Source organism: Phacochoerus africanus, chromosome 2 (assembly GCF_016906955.1).
Source record: "Phacochoerus africanus isolate WHEZ1 chromosome 2, ROS_Pafr_v1, whole genome shotgun sequence".
Classification (NCBI taxonomy): Eukaryota; Metazoa; Chordata; class Mammalia; order Artiodactyla; family Suidae; genus Phacochoerus; species Phacochoerus africanus.
In genome coordinates this window covers 164,926,302-164,952,699 of record NC_062545.1, presented here as the reverse complement: position 1 = coordinate 164,952,699, position 26,398 = coordinate 164,926,302, and the positions used below count along the sequence as shown (strand labels likewise).

Sequence of the window (26,398 nt, the reverse complement as noted above, 5' to 3'; positions counted from 1 at the left end):
TTCATTGGATAGATTGCAGCTGCCTCCTCTCTGAAAAAGCTGGATGTATCATTAGTAGTATCTCTTGTACTAGACGTTTCTGTAACTCGTGTATAAGTATTCTTGAAAAAGGGCAGTTTACTTCCATCTTTCTTCCTTATCTGCAGTGATGACAGCTGGCTCTAGTACAGACTCCAGAGATCTTTGGGTTACAGCATTTTACAAACCTAATGCCAGGAATGGTGTGCTGTTGTAAGCAAGCTAATGAGGAGAGAGAGAGAGAGAGAGAGAGAGAGAGAGAGAGAGAGAGAGAGAGGGAGGGGGAGAGAGAGAGAGGGAGGGGGAGAGAGAGAAGGAAGGAGAGGCACAGGGAAGGGGAGAGACAGAGAAAGTGTGGCAAGATATGCATGCTCTAGCAACCCCAGTGGGCTGGACCATCCTTGTTCTCCGTTCACATCCTCAGAGGCTGTGATGGACAAAGGCATCATCAGGGAGTAAAAGCAGTCCTTCCTGCCAGTGGTCCTTATAAAGCAGATGCAGTGGTGGGCTGTGTGACACGCAAGGCAGAGAATTTCCACAGCTGTCCAAAGATGGGAGAAGACAGAGCCCCAGGGCCAGTTGTAGGCTTTCGCAGGTATCGGTCCTGGTACTAAGTGCTCTCTCCACTAAGAAGGGAATTAGTTAACGTTATCTAGAATCTACCTTTTCCCTGTGGTCTCATATTTGACACCTAAAATAGTTCTCTAGGGTACTAAGTCATAGCTTACTGCTTAGAAACATGCCAGGTGCTTCTGTAGGCGTTTTTGTTGTCATTGTTCCTGGGATGGATCTCTTTTGACTTTATTGGGGGGGGCAGAACAGAGAATATTCTTCCCCAAATATCATTCACGACTATATATTGAGAGCAGCACCTTTTTTATTTTCCAGTTTAGTTTTCAGCTCATCTTGCCAATCCTATACCAAAGCATTAAGGAATCAGAGGGAAAACTAGTTTGTCCACTTTATTTTAAAGCTAGTTATTGGATTTTCTGACTATAAAAGTAAATAGTCATGAAAATTAACAGAAAAAGAAACCATAGGAGAGGATAAAAAGGAAATCAGAATTGCCCAGCATCTCACTAGACTGAGGCAAGAGCACTTCCTGTTTTAGCACCTGGTCCTGGTTCTCTGCTGAGCCACTGACCTGGTTGGGAGACAGGTGCCCTGCGGGCAGAGCTGAGCCCACCATGGAGGTGCAGTGTCCCCAGTGCCTGGCAGAGGCCCCGATGCACAGTAGGAGCTTAGCGATTCTGTGTTAGTTGAATGTGCTGTGTTCTGAGTCTGGGAACTGGGGTGGCCTGAACCCTGTCAGGGATGATGCTGAACCTCTGTGGAGAGGGCACCCTCTAGCTGGGGGGTTCCTCAGTGCGTGGGTGGATGGGGATGTCCCTCTGAAGGACGGGGGGTCACCTATGATGCTAGGGCCACACTGACTGATACAGGAAGGCAGGCAGTCTCTCCCTCTGCTCCTGGCAGGAAGCCTTCTGAAAAGGGAGCCAGGAAATGTAGTCTGTAGTGTCCTAGCCCAGAACCTGAGGGCAGGGAAGGGAAGGATGGGCTTGGACTTGGGAAGGTAGTAAACTACCAGCACTGCCTGTCATTTCTTTTTTTGTCTTTTTTGGGCCTCACCTGCTGTAGCATATGGAGGTTCCCAGGCTAGGGGTGCAATTGGAGCTGTAGCCGCCGGCCTACACCACAGCCACAGCAACACTGAATCCAAGCCGCGTCTACAACCTACACCCACAGCTCACGGCAACGCTGTATCCTTAACCCACTAAGTGAGGCCAGGGATCAAACCCTTGTCCTCAAGGATACCAGTGGGTTTGTTAACCTCTGAGCCACGATAGGAACTCTGTCATTTTAAAGAGTTAAATCTTGACTGCGGGTTTGCTCTGTTCTAATATAACTTATATTTTCACTGGCAATAGTATATCCTGGGAGTTCCTGTTGTGACTCAGCAGGTTAAGAACCTGATATTGTCTCTCTGAGAACGTGGGTTCGATCCCTGGCCTCGCTCAGTGGGTTAAGGATCTGGCATTGCCTCAAGCTGTGGCGTAGGTCTCAGATGTGGCTCGGATCCAGTGTTGCTGTGACTGTGGTGTAGACCACAACTGTAGCTCTGATTCCACCCTTAGAGTGGGAAGTTCTGTGTGCCTCAGGTGCAAGTGTAAAATGGAAAAAGAAAAAAGTACATCCTGAGCATCTTTCCATGTTAATAAATACAGCTCTACACCCCCTTTCTCTAAGGTACAGATTCTGGGGTCATGTTGCAGCTGAACTACTCATTGAATGTATGAATGGCCAGTTTATTTAACCATTTAGGCAGCGTTTCCTTCATTTGCAAAATCTACCGAGTTGTGAGGATTAGGTGAGACTCTGTCAAGATAAAAGCACTTTACTTTGGCTGTGACAGTACCTGTTGATGGTTGTATTAGTGATGACAGTTATTACTCTGATTCAGTCAGTCCCAGATGATAATTACCAAAGTATTTGGGTTTTTTCTCTTAATGAATATTCATGTAAATACATCTAGATATTTCTGCAAAAAGTGAACTGTTTGCATCAAACTCTTTGCTCTTCAAGACTGTTCATATATTTCATCAAATTACCCTCTAGAACTACGGTATCCGTTTTTAATTTTCTTTCTAACAGTACCTGTCTCCTCCACACTCTCACTAATCTGGTCGTGGTTCTTTTTGCTCTTTGTCAGTCTACTGGGTTGAAAACATACACTGTTGTTTTTCATTTGCATTCTTTTGATGATGGGTCAGTTTGAAAGTGTTCTGCATAGATTCAGGTGGAAACAATTCTGCTTTGTGATCAAGTGACTGAGCCTGGACTACTGGCTGGCAGGTCCACCAAGACCAGTTTTCTCAAACCCTCTCAGCATTGTTTTTTCCCTGGAAAACGGAATGGGAGGGTTCTGTCGAGGACCAGAAGAATGTATGAAAGTGTTGAACCAGTGCCAGACTTTTGATAATTAACATTCTAGTTGACTTTTGAGTTAATCTCAGCTCCTATCCCAGTGTTGGTCTGTTGATCTCAGAAAGGGGCGCTAGAAGGACCTGAAAATTGAGTCGGGGACCCTGGGGTTGGGGTTTTCAGAGACAGAGCATTTCTGGGTAGTAATGAAGTCCAGTGTGGCTGTGGGTGGCTGAGGTAGAAGGTGGGTGGAGATATTTGGGGTTCTGGTGGCCATTTGTGCACCGAGGGCGCCCGTGGGTCTGGGGCCTGACATCACTTAGGGTCATGACGGGTTTGAGCCATCGAGGAAGGTGATGACCTGGGTTCCAGAGTCCCCTTTGAAGAGGGCAGGGTTGGGTGACTGGCATGGAGGGCTCTTCGTGGTAAGTGAAGGGGCCAGGGGTGTGGAGGCTGTGGTGGAAAGTTCCAGCATAGGACTCAGCCCTGGCCACCCTGGGCCTGTCCTCTGTTCTGAGCTAAGCTTCGGGTGTGACGCTAAAGTGGTGGGAGCACTTTGGAAAACGATGAAAATGAAGGACGTGGTACAGAGGCTCGGAAGGGCGAGGGGCTGGTGCTCCGTGGCTGCAGTCACACCAGCCCCACACTTTTGACTGGGTGACAGCCCTGTGCTTGGTTTAATGCTCTCGAAATTTCTGTCTTGCAAGTTTTGGACAAAGGGCCCACATTTTCATTTTCCACTGGTCCCCACAAATTGTGTAACCTTCTAACAAGGATGTGTGGAGCAGAGGTGGGTGGGAGGGTTGACCAGGTAGGTGTGGTCGGAGGCAGGAGACCAGGAGGACCTGTGGGGAAGGCTGGGATTTGCCGAATCAGGATCCAGGTGGAGCCCTGTGAGCTTAGGCTGGTGCTGGAGGCGTGAGGACTGGGAGGTTTCTCTTGTTTAGAAATGGAATGTTCTGCAGTATGATTGATAGCTGTGACTTTGTCTCTTCCCTCTGTATGCCTTTGGCTGTTTTAGTAACTTTTTTGGGGGGGGGGGGGGTCAGGACTGCACCTGTAGTGTATGGAGGTTCCCAGGCTAGGGGTCAAATTGGAGCTGCAGCCGCTGGCCTACACCACAGCCACAGCAACTCAGGATCTGAGCTGTGTCTGCAGATGTGTTGCTACTCACAGCAACACCAGATCCTTAACCCTCTTAGGCCAGAGCTCAGACCCACCTGCTCATGGACACTGTGTTTTGTTCTTAGCCCACTGAACCACAATGGGAACTCCTGTTTTGGTAATTAAAAAAAAAAAAAAAAAATTATTTCAGAAAGGTTGCAAGAATGTGGTTTCTAGAACAGGGTTTCCCTAGGGCGACACTGTTGACTGTTGGGCTGGCTGACCTGTGAGTTGTGGGATGTTTGTCACATCTCTGGCTTCTACCCAATAGATAGCAGTGGCAGATCCCCACATGGTGGCAGCCAAAAACTCCTGCACGCTGCCAAATGTCCTTTTGATGGTAGTCACCCCAGTTGAGAAGCACTGTTCTAGAAAGACCTGAGTTTCTGCCTGACCTCTGCCTCTCCCACCCTGTGACCTTGGCCAGGTCACTTCTCTCTCCCCCTAAGCAGCAGTGCCCCTGTCTGTGAATTACCATTTTCTAAATGTGCTCATGTTTGTATACACAGACTGAACATTTAAATGTTGAGTTTTCCCTATTTAAGGGAAATTAAATCATATATTTTAATTTGAATATGGTGATAAGGGAGATGGGCCAATATTTCATGTGTATTTGCTGATTTGATCTTGTGGGGTTGATTCCTCTTGTCCATTGTTCAGGTTTTTTGTTGTTTTTTTCTCAGTTGGGGTTTGAATGTCCTCTGGATGCATGTGGCCTCTCTTTGCTGTCCCTTGTCTTCTCTGCCAGCAAATCTTACCCATCCTCCCAGGCCCACCTCACCTGGCAGGTCTCTCTGCAGTCACAGAGCAAGGATGCTGCCCTCTGGCCAAGCACTGTGAGAGGGATCAGGCTGGGAATGTGGTTTGTGGGTCAAGCTGTTGTGTCCCCAGGGCCCCATCACCCATCTGAAGACTGTTTTGATCACTCTAGAAAGAAGTCTTATACTGCTATCTCACTTGTTAAGTAATTGGTCACTTCCGTTTTCTCTTTCCTGCTCTTTTAGTTTGCTCAGGCTGCCATAACAAAATACTACGAACTGGATGGTTTCAACAACAGCAGTTGATTCCTCACAGTTCTGGAGGCTAGAAGTTCAAGTTTATGGTGTCACCAGGGTTGATTCTCGGGAGGCTTCCTCCTTGGCTTGTGCAGATGCCCGTCTGTCCTCTTTTGTCCACACGTGGTCCTTCTTCTGTGTGTCCCTGGTGTCTTTCCATGTCCACGTCTCCTCTTAAAAGGACACCAGTGAGATTGGAGTTGGGCCACCCCTCATGGCCTCAACGTGACTTAGTCAGGTCTTTGAAGGCCTTATCTCCGAATAGAGTCACACCCCTAGGGGCAGGGAGTTAGGGCTTCAACATTGGAATTTGGGGGTGGGGCTGGAGCTGGAGCAGGACCACACACAATTCAGCCCACAACATCGACTTAATTTTATACTTTTTGTGAGAGTAGGCCAGTGTGCCGTGGATTGTTAGTTCTTTCTTAGAAGAAAGGTGCATCCACATTTTGGGTATTTGAAGATCTCGCTGTCTGATGGCTGTGAGAAGCTGGTGAGCATTGAAATGCCCCTTGACTAGATGCTCTCCTGAGGGTCTCACACATACAAGGAAACTGGCATCTGTCCTGAGTCAAACGATGCAGGTGCTTTCTGCAAAACTTCCGTCCAGCTGTATCTTTGCATAAACAGAAAGTGGCAGAAGAGGAGCGTTTGCACAGGGAAAAGAGGACATGACAAGGTTTATTCTAAGACAGGGTGTACCTCCAAGCATTTACCCAAGGCGGAGGGATCCTGACAGCTGGTGTTCCTGAGGCACCTGCGATGGGACATGAGATGGGACCAGGGCAGGGCTCCTCAGACATGCGCACACCTGGGCTGCACTTTGCTGGAAGGTGAGTTAAAGCCGCTCTCCTTTGCCCTGTCGCCTGGCAGTGGAAAGTTACCCTTGGTGGCGGCCACCACTTCCGCATACTCTTCAGAGCTGCCTGTGCCCTTGAGTTTTCCAGCTTTATCTCACCTTTAATGTTTAGTGTATTTGCCTGAATGAGACGTCTTGCATTTAAGGAATTAATGCCACCTGGTAAGACTTTTTTTCTTAGAGGGAGAGGACATTTGACCTTCCTGGGGTCTTTTAGTTTTAGTTTTCTGCAGATTGATCCAGAGTCATAATAGTTTGACATTACCTTGAGATTCTTGAATTAGCAATTCATCTCTAATGTAACTGACCTAATTTTCTTCTTTCTGGAAGGATTTTGTTCAAACCTTAGGGTTGTAACCTTTTATTGAGGAGCAAGTCTAAATGGGCCTGATTGAATTTCTTCAATGGAGATGTTGCTTTGGGGGGGGGGGGGAGAAAATGAATGAATTTAAAATGTATGAACACTGAAAGTTGTGACCTGGTTTTCTCTAAGGAAAAAAAAAAGGGGGGGGCATCTGTGAAATAGTTCTTTTAAATTGTATAGTGAGAAGTGAAGCTTTACTGGGATAGCAATTTCTTTCTATGCAGTTTATCTGCATAAGTCTCTTTCTGATACTGAATATTGAGTAGAAATGTTAAGTCATTTCCTTCCTTCCTCGGAAGGAAGACGAGTTTTCTTGTAGGTTTTATAATGCTTCATTATTTGCTGGTTAAAAGGATTTGATGATGATTTCAATGTAAAGAGCTGAATAACACAGCACTCTGTGTGAGGGGATGGTACCTTTTCATTCTGGAATCAAGACATCCGTTTACCCGTGGTTTGCTCTGCCGGCCTGTGCCACAGTCTTTTATGTTTCTGATAAATTTTAACTACTTGTTTGAAATCTTTGTTCTGGTGCTTAGAAGTAGACATTAAGAGGACCAGTTATTTGGGCTGATAGAATGCATTTTAGATATTAGATAGCTAGATAGCTTTGACTATATACTTACTGAGGAGTAGTGAAGGAAGGCCCTGGGAATCTTTTTCTGAGGTGGGTGTGAGGCATTCCTTCAGGTAGCTGGCACTTTGTGAGCTGGTGTGGCTGCACCTGCTGGCTATCATTGCATGGTGGCCAGGGCTGGCAGGCGCCAAGGGCACTGTTTTCCATACGGGGGACCTTTTGGTTCAGTGGGGGAAGGGGGAATATCTTGGGATCCTGCCCTGTCCCCTCCACACTCCTCCCCTGCTTCAGGTGAATTAGTATAAATTTCCTTGACTCTCCAGCTACCAAAGGACTTTGAACTTTAGCTTTGTTAGGGAGTTCAGGCCCCACCTCAACCAGACAGAGAGATTAGAATACCATCAATTTTTTAAAAATCTCTCCAGGGGACTTCATAACTTTCCTGAGTGTCATTTTCTGGTGACTAATGACCTTGGCTTTGGGGAGTCCTTCTTTTGCCAAATGTATGTTCCTCGTGTGCTCTCCCAAAATGATTCTTGAAATTATGCCGGTACGTCCACTCCACTGGACTCAACTGCTCCTTCGGGCCCAGAGAAGCAGTGGAGGGAAGAAACCCTTTGAAAACTGCTCTGCAGGCTCTGGGCTGCCCAGCCCATCTGTTTTCTTCCTGTTTCTTTTCCCACAGAGTTTATCTGGACTCCATTACTTTTAACACATGTATTTTTTTCATTTTAAAAAATTTTACTGAAGTATAGTTGATTTACAATGCTGTGTTAATTTCTGCTATACAGCAAAATGATCTAGTTATACACATACACATACTCAATCTTTTTCAGATTCTTTCCCCATATAGGTTATCTAGAATACTGAGAAGAGTTCCCTGTGCTAGGCAGTAGGTCCCTCTTAATCATCCATACCCCATATATTTTGATGCTTTTCTGCATCGCAGTTTGTTGCAGGAGGCCAAGGATGAGGTGCAGTAATTCAGAATTTAAGTTTTTGATGCATAGTAGGTTCTCAGTAAGGGTTGTTAATATGAAGGTCCAGAACCACTGAAAATCCAGAAATCACCGTAGTGTGGTCATTGACCAGATGGTTGTGAAAGAGAAGGCTGTGGACTGGTGTCTGAACTCACAGTTGTGTGTGTGTGTATAGAGGGGCAGCCTGCACTAGGCTGATTGGTATTTTAAGTAGTACTGGACACAGGGTCAGGTGCTAATAGCAATGGAATTGACTGGGTTTGGCAATAATCTGTAGGATTAGAGAGCAAAGAAGAGGCTGTGTAGGAGGTGGAGTGGGGGATGGTGGCCTGGGGGGAGCCCTAGACTGGTGGTGGCCAGGGTTGCCTGAGTGTTGATGGGCCAGCCCAGGAACAGAAGGAGATGCTGCAGTAGGTGGGGGAGGGTGTACTCAAATGTATTGTTGATGTATCTGTGATGGAGTTGAGTATCACATCACCCGTACCATAGGAGAGAAAGAATCAGCGAGATTCAGTAAATATGGGACGACATCAAAAGAGTCTGTTGTGGCATAAAGTGCTTCTCTCTCTTCATGAAAATGATTTAATTTCTTATCATAGTACATGCTCTTTACTCTTACTATGCTCTTTACGTAGTGAATGAGAAATTAAAAAAAAGAAAACAACTCGGGCAGGGTGGAGAATTATACTTAATGTGAAAGAGCCCCTGCTCTCGCTGCTCTGGAGACGACATTTGGTAATGTTTCGGTATCTGCTTTTTTCCCACAGAGTGATTCTTGATAAGAGTTACAGGGAAGCCTCAAGGCTTTGGAACAGAGGAAGGAGACCAATGCTGAGAATCTATTCAGTTCGGGGGGCAGATCCCAGTCACTCTTCCTAGCATTGCTGGATCAGAGGAGGGACTCAGGGCTGGGATGTGGGAGGACGGGAATTGGGGTTGAAGTGGCAGGTCTGGGTCCCCAGCATTTAGAATTTTTTTTTCTTTTTAGGGCCGCACCAGCGGCGTATGGAGGTTCCTAGGCTAGGGGTCCAATTAGAGCTACAGCTGCCGGCCTATGTCAGAGCCACAGCAACACCAAATCCACGCCACGTCTGAGACCTACACCACAGCTCATGGCAACACCAGATCTTTAATCCACTGAGTAAGGCCAGGGATCAAACCCTCAACCTCATGGTTCCTAGTTGGATTCACGTTCACTGCGCCACAACAGGAACTCCTGCATTTAGAAATTTTGTTGGCGCTTCTCACACACTGCTCTCCAGGTTTTCCCTGGAAGAGGCGACTAAGCTGGTCCCTGCAAATGGGTATCTTTAAATCACGTTCAAATTACCTATTTTGCTGCAGAGTGCTTTCTTGTTTGTTTTAATATCATGCTCTTTCAGTTTTTACTAGGCTGCAAAATCACCTGGGAGCTTGTAAACACAGGTTGCTAGACCCCACAGCACCACAGATTCTAGTACTGGAGGGCTAGGTGGGGCCTGAGAACGGGCATTTCCACCAAGTTTTGCTGGGTGATACTGGTGTTGTAGTCAGGGATCCATAACCCGAGAACCACTGTCCTGTCCATCAAGACTTTCGGAAAAATTGGTACTCCAAGAAGACCCCCCATGCCACCCTTTGTGGCTTCTCAGCACATCTTCATGCAGAGAACCTTGTAGGCAGTTGGCACTGGTCCACCGTGGAAAACCACAAATGCCAAGCCATGAACAACAGCCCCTTGAAGGGCCGTGGCTGATGCTCTTCCTGCATCCTCAGAGTTTGGGGGGATGGGAAATGAGCAGGTCAGGCCATGCAAAGGGTCTGGCTCCAAGGGCCCATGAGTGAAAAGGTTATATCATGAGCTTTATCATCTTGCAGGTGAATGGTTGGTTCCTGACTTCCTGCAGTCTCTCATTTGATAATAATTTAAAAAAAATTTTAAATCCCCCCTCATAAACATAACAGACTCTCTCCATATGGACCTAAAGGACAGCAGGGGCCTCGTAAAAGATACAAAATGTGTCCCTGCAGGGGAGGAGGTCTCACTTGGAGGAGGGAGAAAGTTGACACGGGTATTTCCCACGCTGCATGTTGATTCAAAGGAGAAACCAGTCAGTAAACTTTGTAAGATACTGTCAAAACCAAGCCCAAAGTGCTTGGCGTTAATTTCAAAATATAGAAAGAGATAGCATCGACTAGAAATTGATCAGTGAAACATAGCATTCAACAGAGAACTCTTAAAAATAAAGGATGACGTGTGACGTCCTTTTTTAAAGACCCTACGTCCAAGAAAAATTCCCTCAAGTGAAAACACAAGGTAGCCCTCAACCTTGCCTGACTCCATGGGAACGGAACAACGTTCAGCGCAGGGCGAGGCCTGCCTGTTTGTTTCCTGGGCTGGTTAGAACCTTCTTTTACTCGTGGGTAGAACTCTGTTTCACAGAGCGAGGGCTGTGGGTAGGAAAAAGTTGGGGATTGTGTGCTGTGACCACAAGGCACCAAACTAGGTGACAGTCCCGTCTCTGACTTTGAATGCCCCTGAGTCCCAGCCACCACCTGGAACCAGTAAATTGCAAGCAGTTTGCCACGTGTTCAGAAGCTGCTGCCATGGAGTTCCCGTCGTGGCGCAGTGGTTAACGAACAAATCCGACTAGGAACCATGAGGTTGCGGGTTCAATCCCTGCCCTTGCTCAGTGGGTTAACGATCCGGTGTTGCCGTGAGCTGTGGTGTAGGTCGCAGATGCAGCTCGGATCCCGCGTTGCTGTGGCTCTGGTGTAGGCCAGCGGCTATAGCTCCAATTAGACCCCTAGCTTGGGAACCTCCATATGCCGCGGGAGTGGCCCTAGAAATGGCAAAAAGACAAAAAAAAAAAAAAGAAGCTGCTGCCAGCATAACACCCCAGTATTATTCACGATGTCCAGTTACCCATCAGGTATTTGAGGGCCTTCTGTGTTTCTGATGCTGTCCTGATAAGGGGAGAGGTGTGTGTGTATATTCGAAGGTAGGAAAAAAAATGAAAGCATTTTGAAGGGATTCCTTCCTTTTGGAATTTCCGTCCTCCTATGTTATAAAATCCATATTAGGACCATATGGAAGTAATCAAACTTCCTAAAATATTACTGTGAAAGGAATGAATATTTATTTTTATTTATTTTTTTAATTTTTTGTCTTTTTTTTTGCCTTCTTTTCTAGGGCTGCTTCCACGGCATATGGAGGTTCCCAGGCTAGGGGTCCAATCGGAGCTGTAGCCGCCGGCCTAGGCCACAGCCCCAGGGTCCGAGTCGCATCTGCGACCTACACCACAGCTCACAGCAAGGGCGGATCCTTAACCCACTGAGCAGGGCCAGGGATGGAACCCGAAACCTCATGGTTCCTAGTGGGATTCCTTAATTGAGCCATGACAGGAACTCCAGGAATGAATATTTTAAAATGTATTTCACATGATCTTTCAGAGAACTAGCACCCTCATACCATCTAGCCTCCTGCCACTGTCAGAAAAAAACATCCTGAGCATTCTTGTTTTCTTTTCCTCCAAAAGCGCTCTGTTTGTTAGAACCAACACCCATTTGTAATTTCAATTGTAGCGTTGCGTCGCTATCCCTCTCTTTTGAAGCAGCACACACCCAAATAGTAGTTGAGATTATTCTGTCGTTTGAAAAAAAAGCTAGAAAACTTGACTTAGTTTAAAATTTAGAGAAAAAAAAAAATCAAAGTTAGCACTGATTTGAAAAGTCTTAGGTATTTTTAAGAGGAAACTGAAAAAAATTAATCTATCCCAATTCTGATAAGCTCAGAAATAGAATTTTTCAGAGTTGTTATGTCGCTATCTTGTTAATGAATTGCTAATGTGAGTTATGTCCTTGTAATAAAACAGCATTGTCAGATAATGAGGCTCAGCTGCGATGTGAAATCTGATAACACACGTTTGCACATTTTAAGGAAGGAAAGCTCTTAAAAGCAAGTGGTGCCGCCCAGCATGAGCTCAATACAGCTTGCATGCTTGTCTCCTTTTAGACGTGAAGCCAGTGACCCTGAAGATTTTGTCTCAGGTGTCCTGATACCTGGTGGATAAATGCCAGGTGAGCATCATGCACTCACTGTGTGCTGCTGGCTTAAGCCACAGAAGGTGATGGAAGGGGAGTGAGGACTGAGGGATGGGTTCAGAGTAAGGGGCTGCTTTCTGGGCCTCTGACCGTGACAAGTCCTTTTATCCTTGTCCTTACCTTGTGTTAACTCTTGGCACGACTCTAAGACCAGCCCATTGTAGGTGTTGCTGTTCTTCATAAACGGATTGTAAACATCACATCTAGAGCCAATTAGCCATCATAAATCCTTTATGGAATAGAACAACAACAAATAGACCCTCCCAAAAAATACTGTTTACAAAAATGTTCTTGGTTCGTTTCTAGTGGTTAAGTAAGTCATTCAGGATGTTTTGAAACCGGCCATGGTTAAGGAGGCGTCCTGGTGTTTGAACAGTCTTCTGTGTTTCACTGTGAGTGGATGGGGTGGTGATTCTTGTGTTTTGTCTTAGGAAAGTTCTTATGAAGGTGGGGTGCGATCTTGCATAAATCCTGGACAAGTTCTTGGTCCCCGTGTTCCAGTATCTTAAAATCATGGTATCTTAGAGTTGGAAAAGGGACAGCAGGGGCCATCTGTTCCATTTTCTTCCTCCCTGGAGGTACTTCTGGCAGGTGGCCAACCTTTACTCTCACTCAGGGTGCTAACCGGCCAGCTCTGGCCTCCAGAGGCCACCTGCTCCGGGTTTGACGGCAGGAAGTTCCTTCCATCAACTTCCGACAGCTTGCCTCCTCGGGTCAAGATTTGCCCTCTGTAGCTTTATAACAGAAGATGTCTTGGCTTTTGCCAACCCATCCCCTTCCTGCAGAAAGAATCTACCCTTAAAAAAAAAAAAAAAAAAAAAAAAGGCTAAGCATTCCTAAGTCTTTTATTAATTATACTGGCTACTTAAAAAGAATTTGGGGAGTTCCCTTCGTGGCGCAGTGGAAACGAATCTGACTAGGAACCATGAGGTTGTGGGTTTGATACCTGGCCTCGCTCAGTGGGTCAAGGATCCAGCATTGCCCTGAGCTGTGGTGTAGGTCCTAGACGCAGCTCGGATCTGGTGTTGCTATGGCTGTTGCGTAGGCCTGCAGCTGTAGCTCCTATTAGACCCCTAGCCTGGGAACCTCCACATGCCATGGGTGCAGCTCTAAAAAGCAAAAAAAAGAAAAAAAAAGAATTTGGGGAGAGTTCCCATTGTGGTTCAGGGAGTAAGGGCACAACGTTATCTCCACGAGGCTGAGGGTTCGATCCTTGGCCTTGCTCAGGGGGTTAAGGATCTGGCATTGCCACAAGTTACAGTGTAGGTTGCAGATGTGGCTTGGATCCACATGCCATGGCTATGGTGTAGGCTGGCAGCTGCGGCTCCCTTTTGATTCCTGGCCTACAAACTTCCATTTACCACAGGTGTGGCTGTTTCAAAAAAAAAAAAAAATCGTGGGAGATTGTTAATACATTTAAATGGCCTTAAAAGTGTAAAGAAAACTATGCAGGGAGTTCTCATCGTGGCCTAGCGGTTAACGAACCCAACTAGTATACATGAGGATGCAGGTTCAATCCCTACCTTGCTTGGTGGGTTAAGGATTTGGCGTTGCCATGAGCTGTGTTATAGGTGACAGATGCAGCTCTGATCTCAAGTTGCTGTGGCTGTGGCGTAGGCCAACGTCTACAGCTCTGATTGGACCCCTTGCCTGAGAACCTCCATATGCCATGGGTATGGCCCTAAAAAAAAAAGACAAGAAAACCGTGTCATGAGATATACATGTATGTGTGTAAGCGTGTCGGTGTCTTTCTCATACCTTGGTCTCTAACCAACTAGTTTCTTGCCCCAGCGTCAGCCAGTGGTGCCAGTTTCGGATGTCCTTACAGAGTTTACTTTATGCCATGCAGACACACAAGTGTGTATACAAATACACACACCTCCTCCCACCTCCTTGGTACATAAAGGATGCGTGTTCTCCACCTTGCCTTTCCACATGACAGTAGAGCGCACCCTCCTTTTTATGGTCGCTTAGTGTTCTATTATATAGATTTTGTCCTATTTACTTAAAGAAACAAAGCAAAATAACCACCTCCCTTGCAAGTCATGCCTCTTGGGTTTGCCCATAACACTGGCCCAGGGCACAGCATGACGATGTTCCCTCCTCTGGGCTTGGAATAATGTGCATGGTGTACTCTGTCATGGAGCTGAGTCATGTTGCTTGAGATAGAACACAACTCCAGGGATCCCACCTCCCCCCCCCCCCCTTCGGCCCCCTCCTAATTCCTCCATCCTGCATTCTGCATTGACTCAGGCAGCTAAGTACACACCAGCTCAGCCCTATAAAACTCCATCCTGTGCGATTTGGCTGCTCACCCATTCTGATGAAACCCTGCTGGATTCTGATTCAGTCCTCTGACATTTTATCTGGTTGTATATATCAGCTGCAAATTGGATTAGCCTGCCTTCAATAACCTCCTTCAAGTTTTCCTGGCTCACAGCGTGGCCTGGGCTGGAGCTAATAATAGAGCCTCATGCCATAACCCCTGGAGGCCCCCTGGAGTTCTCTGTCCATTCTGCTTTGGGTAGGAGTTAGCAGCCGGGCACAGCACAGCCCCAGCTCACTTCAGCATCCGCTCACCTTCATGTCATCATCTTGTCTAGAACAGTACTGCGTGTGTTGGCTGAAGGCCGGCCAGTGTCCACGTGCACCAGTAAGCAGTGCCTTGGTGCTTTTCACCGTATCGGAAAGGGGAATAAGTGTGCATGTCTTTTATTCTCGCTGTCGACTGTCCTTTGCTAAATGACCATAACATCTTTAGGGATTCACTCTAGAGCTTTGCTTTGGATGAATATCATTTATTCATCCCCCCTCCCTGGTGCATTGGTGTGCTCAGCGTTTTGCTAGAGTCTAGGAGAACAGTCCTAAGCAAGGGAGCAGTTGCCTTTTGCCTCTCTGGCCTTGAGCAGCTGCCCATGGACCCTTCTTCTTGTCACTTCTTGAGATCTGTCCAGCCTCTGTCCTCTGAGAGCCTTGTCTTTGGCCATGAGAGCTCATTTAAAAAGCCAGCGACCAAATAGGGTGGGAAGAGAAATGCAGGGTCCTGTGGGAGCTTACTGGAGGAGGACTTAATGAGTCTAGGAACCCTGACAAGACATTTTCAGAAAATGTGCTTTCCTAAGCCACCACCTAAAGGACAAGTAGTCAGGAGATCTGAGCAAAAATAGCAAATTGGTGGTGCTGACGAAGGGAGGAACTGCCGTGAGCCCAGTCTGTACAATTTATATGGTAATTCACAACTTCTCTCAACCCTGGCACCTTTACCAGTCTCTGATGTCTGTCATTTCCCCGAGATGCCCTGCAGTGTCTCTCAGCCATCACGAGATGTGATTTGGCGGAACCAGTCTGGAGAGCCTGGATGGACTGGCTGTCATTCCTGTTCCTGTTTGGGGGCCTTGGTGCTCGTGTTGGTTCTTCTTCCAACATAGACCAACTCTCCCATCCTTAGTGAGCGTTAGCACCAGGAGGCGGTGGTTGTAGCCCAGCAGCTTGTCCTACCTACCCAGGGGTTAGAGATAGTTACCATCCAAGGATTCAGCTAGCTGCGAAGGAGGTCCTTGTGGGAGCGAACGAAGAAATGGTGTGCATGTTTGTGGCTGGCAGTTTGGGAACATGCACAGTCCCGGTGGTGGCAACGACTTGGCTGTCGTCTCCCAGAGGCTGGGTTGGAATTTGGTCACCGTCTGTGGAGGGGAAGCTTTGTGTGTTGTGCTGTGAGGATAGCGGCTGGGAAGGTAAGGGGCAATGGGCTGTCGGGAGTGCAGGAAATGGAAGTCCGGAGACAGTTCTGTTGGGTGCTGCTCCCTGAAGGTCCGTCATGGAGTACGTACAGCAAGGCAGCAGCACGGTCTCCCTGTTGCATAGATGAACAACGTGTGTTTGGGTGATCAAATGAAGCCCTCTGATTGGTGGTAATTTGAGTCTGTTCATCCTGCCTACAGAGTCAGGATGCCAGCCCTGAGCCTTCAGATCCAGGCCACAGGCCGTTTTCTCTCTGTAAAATCAATACGTGGCATTGGAATGAGTTTCGTAGCAGTTTTGCTGTCATGTACCCTCTCCAAGTGGCTGGGCACCCTTGGCACTCTGGCTCATTGGGTCATGCTCCCCATCCTGCTTGGTGAGTGAGATTCAGATCTGGGACCACAGAAGTCACTTGGGGAGTATCTTCCTGGAGGGCCTGATAGTCCCTTTGAGTCCCTGTTTCCTGAAACCCAGACTTCTGGATAAACTACAGACTCCACCCAGAAACCCAGACCTCACTTTATTGTGAGAAGTCAGAGTTGTTTTTTGTTTTGTCTTGTGGGTTTTTTTGTTTTGTTTTGTTTTGTTTTTTTGCTTTCTGCTTTTTAGGGCAGTACCCATAGCATATGGAAGTTCTCAGGCTAGGGGTCGTATTGCAGCTTCAGCTGCCAGCCTGTGCCACAGCCGCAGCAACACCAGATCCGAGCAGCATTGCGACCTACACCACAGCTCACGGCAATGCCAGATCCTTAACCCACTGATCGAAGCCAGGGATTGAACCTGCATCCTCATGGATACTAGTTGGTTTTGTTTCTGCTGCGCCATGACGGGAACTCCCAAGAACTCAAGAGTTTTGATTGTCATGAAATACATAGAATTTTAGATTTTGAGCTCTGATTTTTTTTTTCACTTTCAACAAAGTGCAGTTGTTGTATACCATCATTTTTAGAACTAGGAGCGCAAGATAATTCTCGTCTTGGCAATCTTGCAGTAATTTAAAAATGTTTCCTGTCTCATGATAAGAGATTTGGAGCAAAAGAATCACTGATTTTTTGAAGACCTTTAACCAACCATAGAGTTTTACGAACTCTTCTGATAAAGAGAATTTTTAATTAGTGGGAGAGAGTGACTATGTCCTTTAAGCTGGGACTCTTGCCAGCTCGTTCATTTCATGGACGTTGCTCAGTGGTACCTTCCTCTCCTCTCTCATCCTTAAATGCCAAGAATCCACAGTAATTCAGTAATTCTATCTGGTCACTGAATTACTGTGGATTCTTGGTCTTTAAGGATTTAACATTTCTAATTGAGAGCCACTCTAAAAACCTATCTGCAGATTGGCATTCTTGCTGAGGTGTACACTTGAGTCATATTAGATGTGAGGCCCTTGGAAATGCAAATGTCGCTAAGCCTGTGGCTGACCTTGGCCGCCACTCACTGGTAACTCCTCACCCTACCACTGACCCCTAAGCCTACCTGTTCCCCCATCTCTTTTTTAGGGTGAAATGATGTCAAATAGTGTTATCTGAAAAGAATTGGAAATGACTAGCTGGAAATACCACTATTCTCCATTCGAAAGTCAGAAACAGAGACATCCAATATTGTCACCAAAAGAAAGAACTGTAGCACTAGCACTGTTAAGGAATAAGACTATTTAGTTGTGAGAGAGGAAGGAAGGGTATGAGACAAACCTATGTGATTCAGCCATGTGGGATTGGCATTGGAAGCCACAGAAATTGTGTGGGTGCTCGCATGTGATTCCAATGGAATTCATCTCCTGCGATAACCTTGCCTTCTCTGGAGCAAGTACATGTGGTTTCAGCTGGTCTGCCCGGATTCCAAAGCTTTCCTCCCATTGGCTTGTGGTCTGCTTCTCTGGCAGGTTATCCTTTGGCCTGTCTGGCCCCCTCTAGGTAGGATTCTAGGTGTCTGGGCTGTTATCAGTTAGCTGTGTTTCAATTCCCTTTTGCTACCAGCCCTTCGTGCCTGTTTTCCACAGTGTCAGTAATTCTCTTATGGGACCAAGAACCCCTGTTGGAATTTTACCTCTTTCCTTGCCTGCTGAATACTTTTTCTGTGACTGTTTTGCAAGACTTAGCAACCTTGTTAGGATGCTGACTGGCCTCATCAGCTAAAACTCCCAGATCTTTATCACACTCTCGCTAGGCAGTCACCATCTCTGCTTTTCCTCTATGTATGTAATGATTTTTTTTTAATGTCTACAGAGTTCCTGTTGTGGCTCAGTGGAAACAAATCTGACTAGTATTCAAAAGGACACAAGTTCGATCCCTGGTCTCACTCAGTGGGTTAAGGATCCATTTTTGCTGTGAGCTGTACTGTAGTTTGCAGATGCAGCTTAGATCTGGGGTGGCTGTGGCTCTGGCATAGGCCAACAGCTACAGCTCTGATTTGACCCCTAGCCAGGGAACCTCCATATGCTGTGGGTGCAACCTTAAAAAAGCAAAAAGACAAATAAAATAAAGTGTTTAAATGCAGGGAGTCTGTGCCATACCATATAGTATTTCCTTTATTAGTCTTCACAGGTATTAATTTATAGGCATGTGATTTGCATGCTGGTCTTTAATATTTCAGGAGAAATCTTGACCCTAGAAGCTATCTCATCTCCAGATAGCAGGGTTCCATTGTGTAGCTCTCCTGCAGTGTTCTAAGTTATAATGAGGGTAAGAATAGCAGTCCCTTCCCCCCTCTGCCCTTCCTTCTAACCATCCCTCTCAGGAGACATTATTCAAATCCTTCTGCATTCTTGTGTTAACGTTGGTGCCCTTGGAGCACCTCCGGCTAGTAGAGCTTTGTGATTATGGAAATGTTCTCTGTGTCACCCAGTATAGTAGCCAGTGGGCATACCTGACTGTTGAGCACTTAAAAGGTAGCGAGTGTTACCAAGGAACTGCATGTTCATAGATTTTAACTAAATTTAAATGGCTTCTTGTAGCTAGTAGCCACCCCATTGGACAGTGGAATTTGGTTAAGAAAAAATAAGACTTAACCAGCAAGAAAAAAAGATGACAGGAAGTTCCCATTGTGGTGCAGTGGAAACGAGTCCGACTAGTATTCATGAGATGCGGGTTCCATCCCTGGTCGGGGATCTGGTGTTGCTGGTGAGCCATGGTGTAGGTCACAGACATGGCTCAGATCCCGAGTTGCTGTGGCTGTGGCGTAGGCTGGCAGCTGCAGCTCCAATTCCACCCCTAGCCTGGGACCCTCCATATGCTGAGGGTGCAACCTTAAAAAAGCAAAAAAAAAAAAGATGACAGTGGTTTGTGACTTAAGTAGCTGCATAAGTGGTCAGTCTGAAGGGAGCCTTAGGAGGGCACCAGGCCTCCCCCTGGGAGTCCATTCCTGACCTCTGGACTCAGTCCTGGTCTCTGACCTCTGATGGCCTCTTGGAGACCTCTGCCTGCACACTGGGAAGATAATCCCAAATTCTTGTATTTGTCTCAGCCCTGCTTTTCTTCCTTTATTTATTCTGTCATCTGATAGCATCCCCCCGCCCCAGCAACACCCCACAGGGAACCTTGAGTTGGTGCCATCTCCTTGCCTCCTAGAGTCAGTCCGTCACCGAACTGTGCTGCACCCCCAGCAATAGCTTTGGAACCAGGCCCGAAGCCTCCATCCAGGACAGCCATGCGCCCCTGCCAGACAGTGGAGCAGACTGTGTCATTATTGTCCCTGTCCTCCCTCTGGACCTGCCTCCCTTCATTCTGTCCTCTGCTTCTCACCTGGCAAGCCTGTCCCTCGCCTCCTAACCATGTTTGCCTCGCGTGGCACAGAGGATGACGCCAGGCTAGGGTGGCCCTCCCCACCCCCATCGCCCCTCTCTCTGAACTTCTCTCCATTTGGAGGGGCTCTCACCCTCCCTTCTCTGTCTGAAAGGATGTTTCTCCCCTTTCCTCCTCCTCATTCATCCAGGGACTTTCCTCAGCTACCTATCACATGATTCTCATTTCTTCCTCCTCCAAGTTCCTGCAGGATGCCATCCATTGCTGTTATTGCACTTGCCATGTCATCTTGTAATTACCTGGGTGTCTGTTGTCTCCCTGATACATAGAAAGTGAATTTCTGTAGGCATGACCTCTGTCTCATGGATTCCTTAGTCCTTGCACTGTTCCCACACAGTTAGTTTGGTTGAATAACCACATGGACCTGAGCAGACCACAGAGCGTGCATAGGTGTTGAATGGGCAGATACAGAAAGGAGGGCAACTGGGTCCCCATGAAGAGCACAGGTAGCCTGGAGAGAAAGTAGGTTGTGGTGAGCCGCCAGGAGTTTTAATTTGGTCCATTTGTCCATGGGGAGCTCCCACTGGAAGATGATTGGACTAGTGAGGTGGCAGGTGAGTTAGGACAAAGAGAAGCTGCCACACATCAACACAGAGCAGGGCACTTAACAGGTGCTTGATAGCTTTTGGAAGAAGGAAAAACTGGGGCTGTACATTAGTTGGTTGATGGACCATTCTGCTCATAATGATAACTCAAATTGAGGCTGTGGGATGAAGAAAAAGAGGTGAATTTAAAAGAGTTGTTCTTAAAGGCAAAAGTAAGTTTCACAACTACTCTCTAATGTTATCACCATTCTTTCCGGGTTTTTTTTGTTTTTTTTTTTAAATGATCACGGACCTGAAAATTTCTGGAATTGTCTTAATTTCAAATATTGACTATACTAACAGGGCATGGGGTTTCCATACTTGTTAAAAATAATATAGCAAATGCACTTATATTGAGCAAGTCAACCAAATTCTATTAATTCTGCCTTCAAAATGCCACTAATTTTTAAATGATGGGAAATACGGGCAGTAGTCTTTATTTCTCAGTGGTGTTTTTTCCCTTCTATTGAAACATTGTCCTAATGCATAGGAAAAAAAAAAATCTCCATTTAGCAAAGAGATAAATTAGACTACTATTGTTGCATGGGACTCCCTATGTGCATTAGTTCTCTGTTGCTGTGTAACAGATTACCTCCAAACTTAGCAGCTTAAAACAACAACATTTATTATCTCACAGTTTCTGTGCATGAAGAAATCAAAAATGGGAGTTCCCATCGTGGTGCAGTGGTTAATGAATCTGACTAGGAACCGTGAGGTTGCGGGTTCGATCCCTGGCCTTGCTCAGTGGGTTAACGATCCGGCGTTTCCGTGAGCTGTGGTGTAGGTTGCAGATGTGGCTCAGATCCTGCATTGCTGTGGCTCTGGCGTAGGCCGGTGGCTACAGCTCTGATTAGACCCCTAGCCTGGGAACCTCCATATGCTGTGGAAGCAGCCCTAGAAAAGGCAAAAAGACCAAAAAAAAGAAAAAAGAAATAAAAAATGGCATAGCTGGGTGACTCTGATTCACATCTTATTGGCCTGTAGCAGGCAAAGATCTGTCAGGAGGTTGGAGCAAGATGGCAGCCAGGGATGCTGTTATCAGAGGGCTTGACTAGGGCTGGAGTACCCACGTCCAAGACGACTCACTCACATGGCTCTTGGCAGGAGGTCTTGGTTCCTTACTGCGTGGACTTCTTTCATACGGCTGCTTGAGTGTCCCGAGTGAGCCACCTGAGCGAGCACAAGAGAGCCACAAAGCTTTGCTTTTTATGACCCAGTCTTCAAAGTTACACATGATCACCTCCTCTATAGTCTATAGAAAGAAGTCACTAAGGCCAACCCCCAGCGAGGGAGAGAAGTTAAGACCTGCCTCTTGAAGAAAGAAATTTTAGGAAGTTGTGGATTTATGGATTGATGGATGGATTGATTGTCTTTTTAGGCCACACCTGTGGCATATGGAGGTTCCCAGGCTAGGGGTCAAATTGGAGCTGTAGCCGATGCCAGCAATACCATCAATGCCAGGCCCGTTCAACACAATTTCTGAAAGTCATCTTGAACATAAAACAATTCTGCTCTGGAGGGCTGTCCTTTGGCCTCTTCCCATTTGTTAACTTTTCCATTGGGCACAAGAATGGCCATAATCTAGTAGAGGTGATGAAATTTAGGTTGTGCAGAATCTTGTGTTTCTGCAGGTTTATCTGAAACTGATAGTCTTGGGACTTGGAGTTGTTTTGACTCTTGCGTGTGGGGCTGACAGTGGTGAGCAGCTACCGTGGATGGTCTTCTTGGTTGGAGCTGTTTGCTGTCATCGGTATTATCTGAGTTTGAGCTGGACATGCAGTCTGGGCATTGGGCTGCACTCATCTTCCATCCTGTTTCTTTGTTCTCACCCCACATATCCTCTGTTCCACTCCTGTGTTATGGGCCTGTTACAGGTATGTGCATATCTCACCTCCACAGTTGATGAGGAGGCCCCCAGGGGCAGAGCAGAATTTGTCTTGTTCAGTGTTGTGCTCCTCCTTTCTGCTGGCAAAAAGCCTGCAACATAAATCACTCAACACTTTTTTTTTTTTTTTGAGTGTATAATTAGGTCAAGATGGATAACGGAGAGAAAGAGACATAAAACTAGCAGTGTAGGGTCGGGCAACCCCTCAAGAGATTAAAAAGGGGAAAAGGTTTAGGGGGCAGGATTTTGGGTAGAAAAGGCAGGAGGAAGGTAAAGCGTACAGGATATAACAAGAGTTGGAGATGATAAGAATGTGGGGGTGAGGTCGGGGGAAGAAGGGATAGTGTGGGAAATTTCCTAAAATGTATGGAACAGGACCTCGTCTCCTAGTTGGGGTGGAAGCCTGGGAGGAATGAGGAGACTAGTGATATTTCTTCCTGGGTAGCAGGCACAACGTGGACGCTTCCCATATGTTGGTTGGTTTATTTATTGGCCACACGCACAGCATGTGGAAATTCCCTGGCCAGGAACTGAATCCAAGCTGCAGCTGTGACCTAAGCCATGGCTGCAGCAACACCAGATCCTTAACTCACTGCATAGGACTGGGGCTCAAACCTGAGCTGCTGCAGAGACAGCATCCTTAGCCTGTTGTGCCACAGCGGGAACTCCTTGGTTTATTCTGTTTAAAGCAACTGAAGTTGGTTGACATGTGTATAACTTCGATATTTAAGTAGTACTGAAAATATCAATTCTTTTAATCTAGGGAGCATTTACTGCAAGTATTATGGGTGATAACTAGAACATATACTGTAAAATATGGAAGGTAAAGATGTAAATTGATTTAGGGAAAGAAAAATCAAGAAGTGCACATCTCTGGAGTTCTGGTTGTGGCTCCGGGGTTAACAAACCCGACTAGTATCCATGAGGATGCGGGTTTGATCCCTGGCCTTACTCGCGGCCCTAAAAAGACAAAAAAAAAAAAAGGGCAGATCCCTGGCTTATGGCTTCCTTGTCAGATGTTCAGCTGGTGTGTGTGCTACCTGGGGTCATAGTGGATCCCTGTGGAATAAGAACACCGTATCCCACTCCAGATATCACCTTTTAAGGGGCTGGGATGAAGTCAGCTGGCGTTGTTAAGAATAGGGAATAAAATATAAAAAGTTACCTTCTCAAGGCAGATTCACAGGAGAAAGGTAAATTCTAGTGTCTTGTGTTGAGCTGGACTTGAGATTTATTTTACCAAAGGAACAATTTCAATAGATTATATATTTAATGAGTTTTGTGGTGGGCACAGGACTCTGAGAAACACTTAGGCACAGTTTATGAAGCAGACTTCTGAGTTGCAAATAGCTGACTTATAAAATAAGCCTTCAAAATACCACCTGTTTCTCAGTTGGGACTTTGTGTCATTCATTTATGGTTTGAGCACCATATCCTGTTTAATGTCTTGATGAGGAACTAGGAAATTAAGTGAAAAAAAAAATCATGTGCAGAGAATGGTCCCTGTTGACACAAAAACCATGCAGGACAGTTGATTCTTAGTAACAGGAAGAGCCACTGAAAGTCCTGGGAATGTCCATGGTTATGTGGCCTCGCCTCTTCTGTTCCTGCTTTCCTTGTCTCTTCTAGTCCATCTCCAAATAATATTTTTGTTGTCATAAGCTGCCTTAGGTAAATACTCAATTCTACGGAGTCATAATCAGGGACCAAAATGTCATGCATAGATTTTATGAAAGTAATAAAATGCTTCAGCAAGTACAGTTGCTCAGTGTGGGGTCCATTGCATCTGATGAATGAGTCACATACCTGGTCATGTGTTTCCTTACAGAGTGACGATGGCTGCTTATCTGTGTGCAACCTTGTTATTGGGAGGAAACAAAGATAAGACGTTTTGGCTGTGTGTCTGAAACCCATTTGTAAATAACTGTTTTTATAGGGTAACGTTCTCTTTCCTGCTCTCCTGTCCCTAAACTTAAGTGAGAAGTGAAATTTCCTGCAGCAGTGGCTTGTAAATAGAAAGTGCCCAATAAAGGCTCTACATTTTATCTCCCAGCTGTTGCCTCCATATTACATAAGAAAACCCTTTTGATGCTCTCCAAATGGACAGCTCTGTTACCTTTATGAGTTGCCTTAATTATAACGTGTAGCTGTGTTTTCTTATGGCAAAAGAAGTTTTATTTATTTTAGAAATATGGAAGTCTGGACTCTTAGTCTGATTTTTCTTCCCCAACCCCTTATATATTTTCTAAGTTTCTACAAAAATTTAATTTCCAAGCAAAAATGTTTAATGTTGCAAAAGGAAAAAATGCAAATAAGCAAAAAGAGGTTATCTATTATTCAGAAGTAATCACTATTAATACCACCCTTTCTAGGGCTTTTCCCGTGCATATATGTAATTGCTATTTATTTTAAAATGAGGCTGTATTGTATGTGAGGGCAGGTTAACTGCTAAAGCAACCTTCAGTTTTCAGTGGGAGTAAACTGAAATACAAGTCTATTTTCCCCTCACTGTGGCAGGGTCAGTAAGTCATGGTGGAAGGGGCAAGGTGAGGGTGGGGATGATCTGTTCTACTCCCTTCCTTTCATGGAGTTTCCCCCTTCTTGACTTTCAGTATTTTCTCCAAGGAGCAGGGGAACTGGGAAGAGAATGGAGGTAGGTGAATGGGAGGGTCTTATGGGCCTTGTCTGGAAAACGTGTCCATCATTTCTGTCCACATCTCATTGGCCAGAACTTATTCACATGATGGCACCTAACCAAAAGGTATACTGGGAAATGTATCATAGTTGTGGGTCCAAGTGGAAAAGGGAAACAACCTGTTGTACAATGTACTGGTCTCTAACTCAGTTGTATATGTGGCTTGAAACCTAAAACAAAACAAAACAAAATAGTTTATTCAGACGTGTTTTTGTGTATACAATCTGGGCAGCTTTCCATCTCTACCTTATGTGAAGCCCCACCATCTCTTCCAGATCTCCTTGTACTTAATTGATCTTCCTGCTTCTGTTCTCATTCCCCTGTAGTTGTTGCTCCCAACAACTGAAGAAGTCTTTAAAACTCAAGTTAAATGTCACTCTCCTGCTTAAAAGTTTCCAGTGATGGCCACCCTCTACTGAGGCTGGCCCCTCGGCTCTCTGAACCCACTTGCTTCTCCGTAGGTGGCAGGACTTGCCAGCATCCCCGCACCCCATCCCCCTCCGCCTCCTTCAATTCCAGCTCAGATGTCACCTCTGCAACCACCAGTCATAAATATCCTCCCCTTTTCCTCTGCTTAATTGTTTTACTTAACTGTCATATTCTCATCAAAGTACTTACCACCATCAGCAATAATCTGGCATGTTTGTATATGCTCCTAATCCATCTTTCTGCTTTCTAGATTGTGGAATCCTTGAGGTGAGGGGGACTCCATCTTGCTCCCATCTGTACCCTCAGATAATGTGTCTGGCACACGGTGGCTACTTAGTACACAATAAGTAGGATGAGACTTTTTAAATGACAGTATTATAGCCCATTGCATGGAATTGGCATGAATATTTAACTGTCTACTTTTGTGGCTTTTTCATTTTTTTAATTAAAATACGTTTTGGTGATTCCTTTTAGCTATTTGGGGAGGATTTTTGTGCATGTAACTGCTTATTTTCTTAGGATTGATTCCTAGGTGAGAGTTGGTTTACAGAAAGGGTGTGTGTATGAAATGTTAAGGTGTTTAGACTCCTGATTTGTTTCCCTGTGTAGTTGAGAGGTCTGATGCAACACAGTCTCAACAACCCGAGAAGGTAGGCTGGGCGGGAGGGTTTTGTCTGTCTGCATTGCTGTATCCCTAGATCTTAGAACAGATGTTCATGCTTACTAAATGAATAAATAAATTGTAAAATTCTAGATATCCCTTCATTTTAATTTGTTTTGATTCATTTATTCATATAAATGTTCCCTAAATTTTAAAATGTATGCTTTTGCAGAGTAGGTCCACCCCATGTAAGAACACTCATCCAAAATTAATGTAAACCTAAGGGAACCATGTGTGAGCTGGGCTTAGGCTATTCCCTGGAAACCAGACAAAGTTCCATTGAGCCCCCTATGGAGTTGGTGGAAAGTCTAAGACTTTGCTCAGAATTTCTAAGAATTCCAAGGGCTGCGAGCCAGAGTAATGGTTTCTAGCTGGAATTCTTGTCCTCTCCTCTGTGACTAGTGACTGCTTGTATCTTGGTTTCCATCATACCATCTCATCTTTATTGACCCCCAGTCAGTCACAAGTGCAAGGCTGGCCGTCTTGCTTGGAGTTAACTTTAAAATTCAAGTTAAATGTCATTGGGAGATGTTACTGCTCTTCAGGTCTTCCTCCTCAAAGGTCCTTTCACCCTCCTGCTGTGG

General features: G+C 45.8%; 1 protein-coding gene across 4 annotated transcripts in view; it reads left to right on the top strand.

The window, feature by feature from the left end:
* Positions 1 to 26,398, top strand: part of NEDD4L (NEDD4 like E3 ubiquitin protein ligase) — a 370,570-nt gene that overhangs the window by 91,962 nt on the left and 252,210 nt on the right. The window contains exon 1 of one of the 4 annotated variants that reach the window (XM_047767059.1): positions 6,118 to 6,180. The exons of the other annotated variants lie outside the window; for them this stretch is intronic. The gene's annotated coding sequence lies outside the window, so the exon portion shown is untranslated. Of the gene's footprint in view, positions 1 to 6,117; positions 6,181 to 26,398 lie in introns of those variants that run through there. 4 annotated transcript variants of the gene reach the window in all.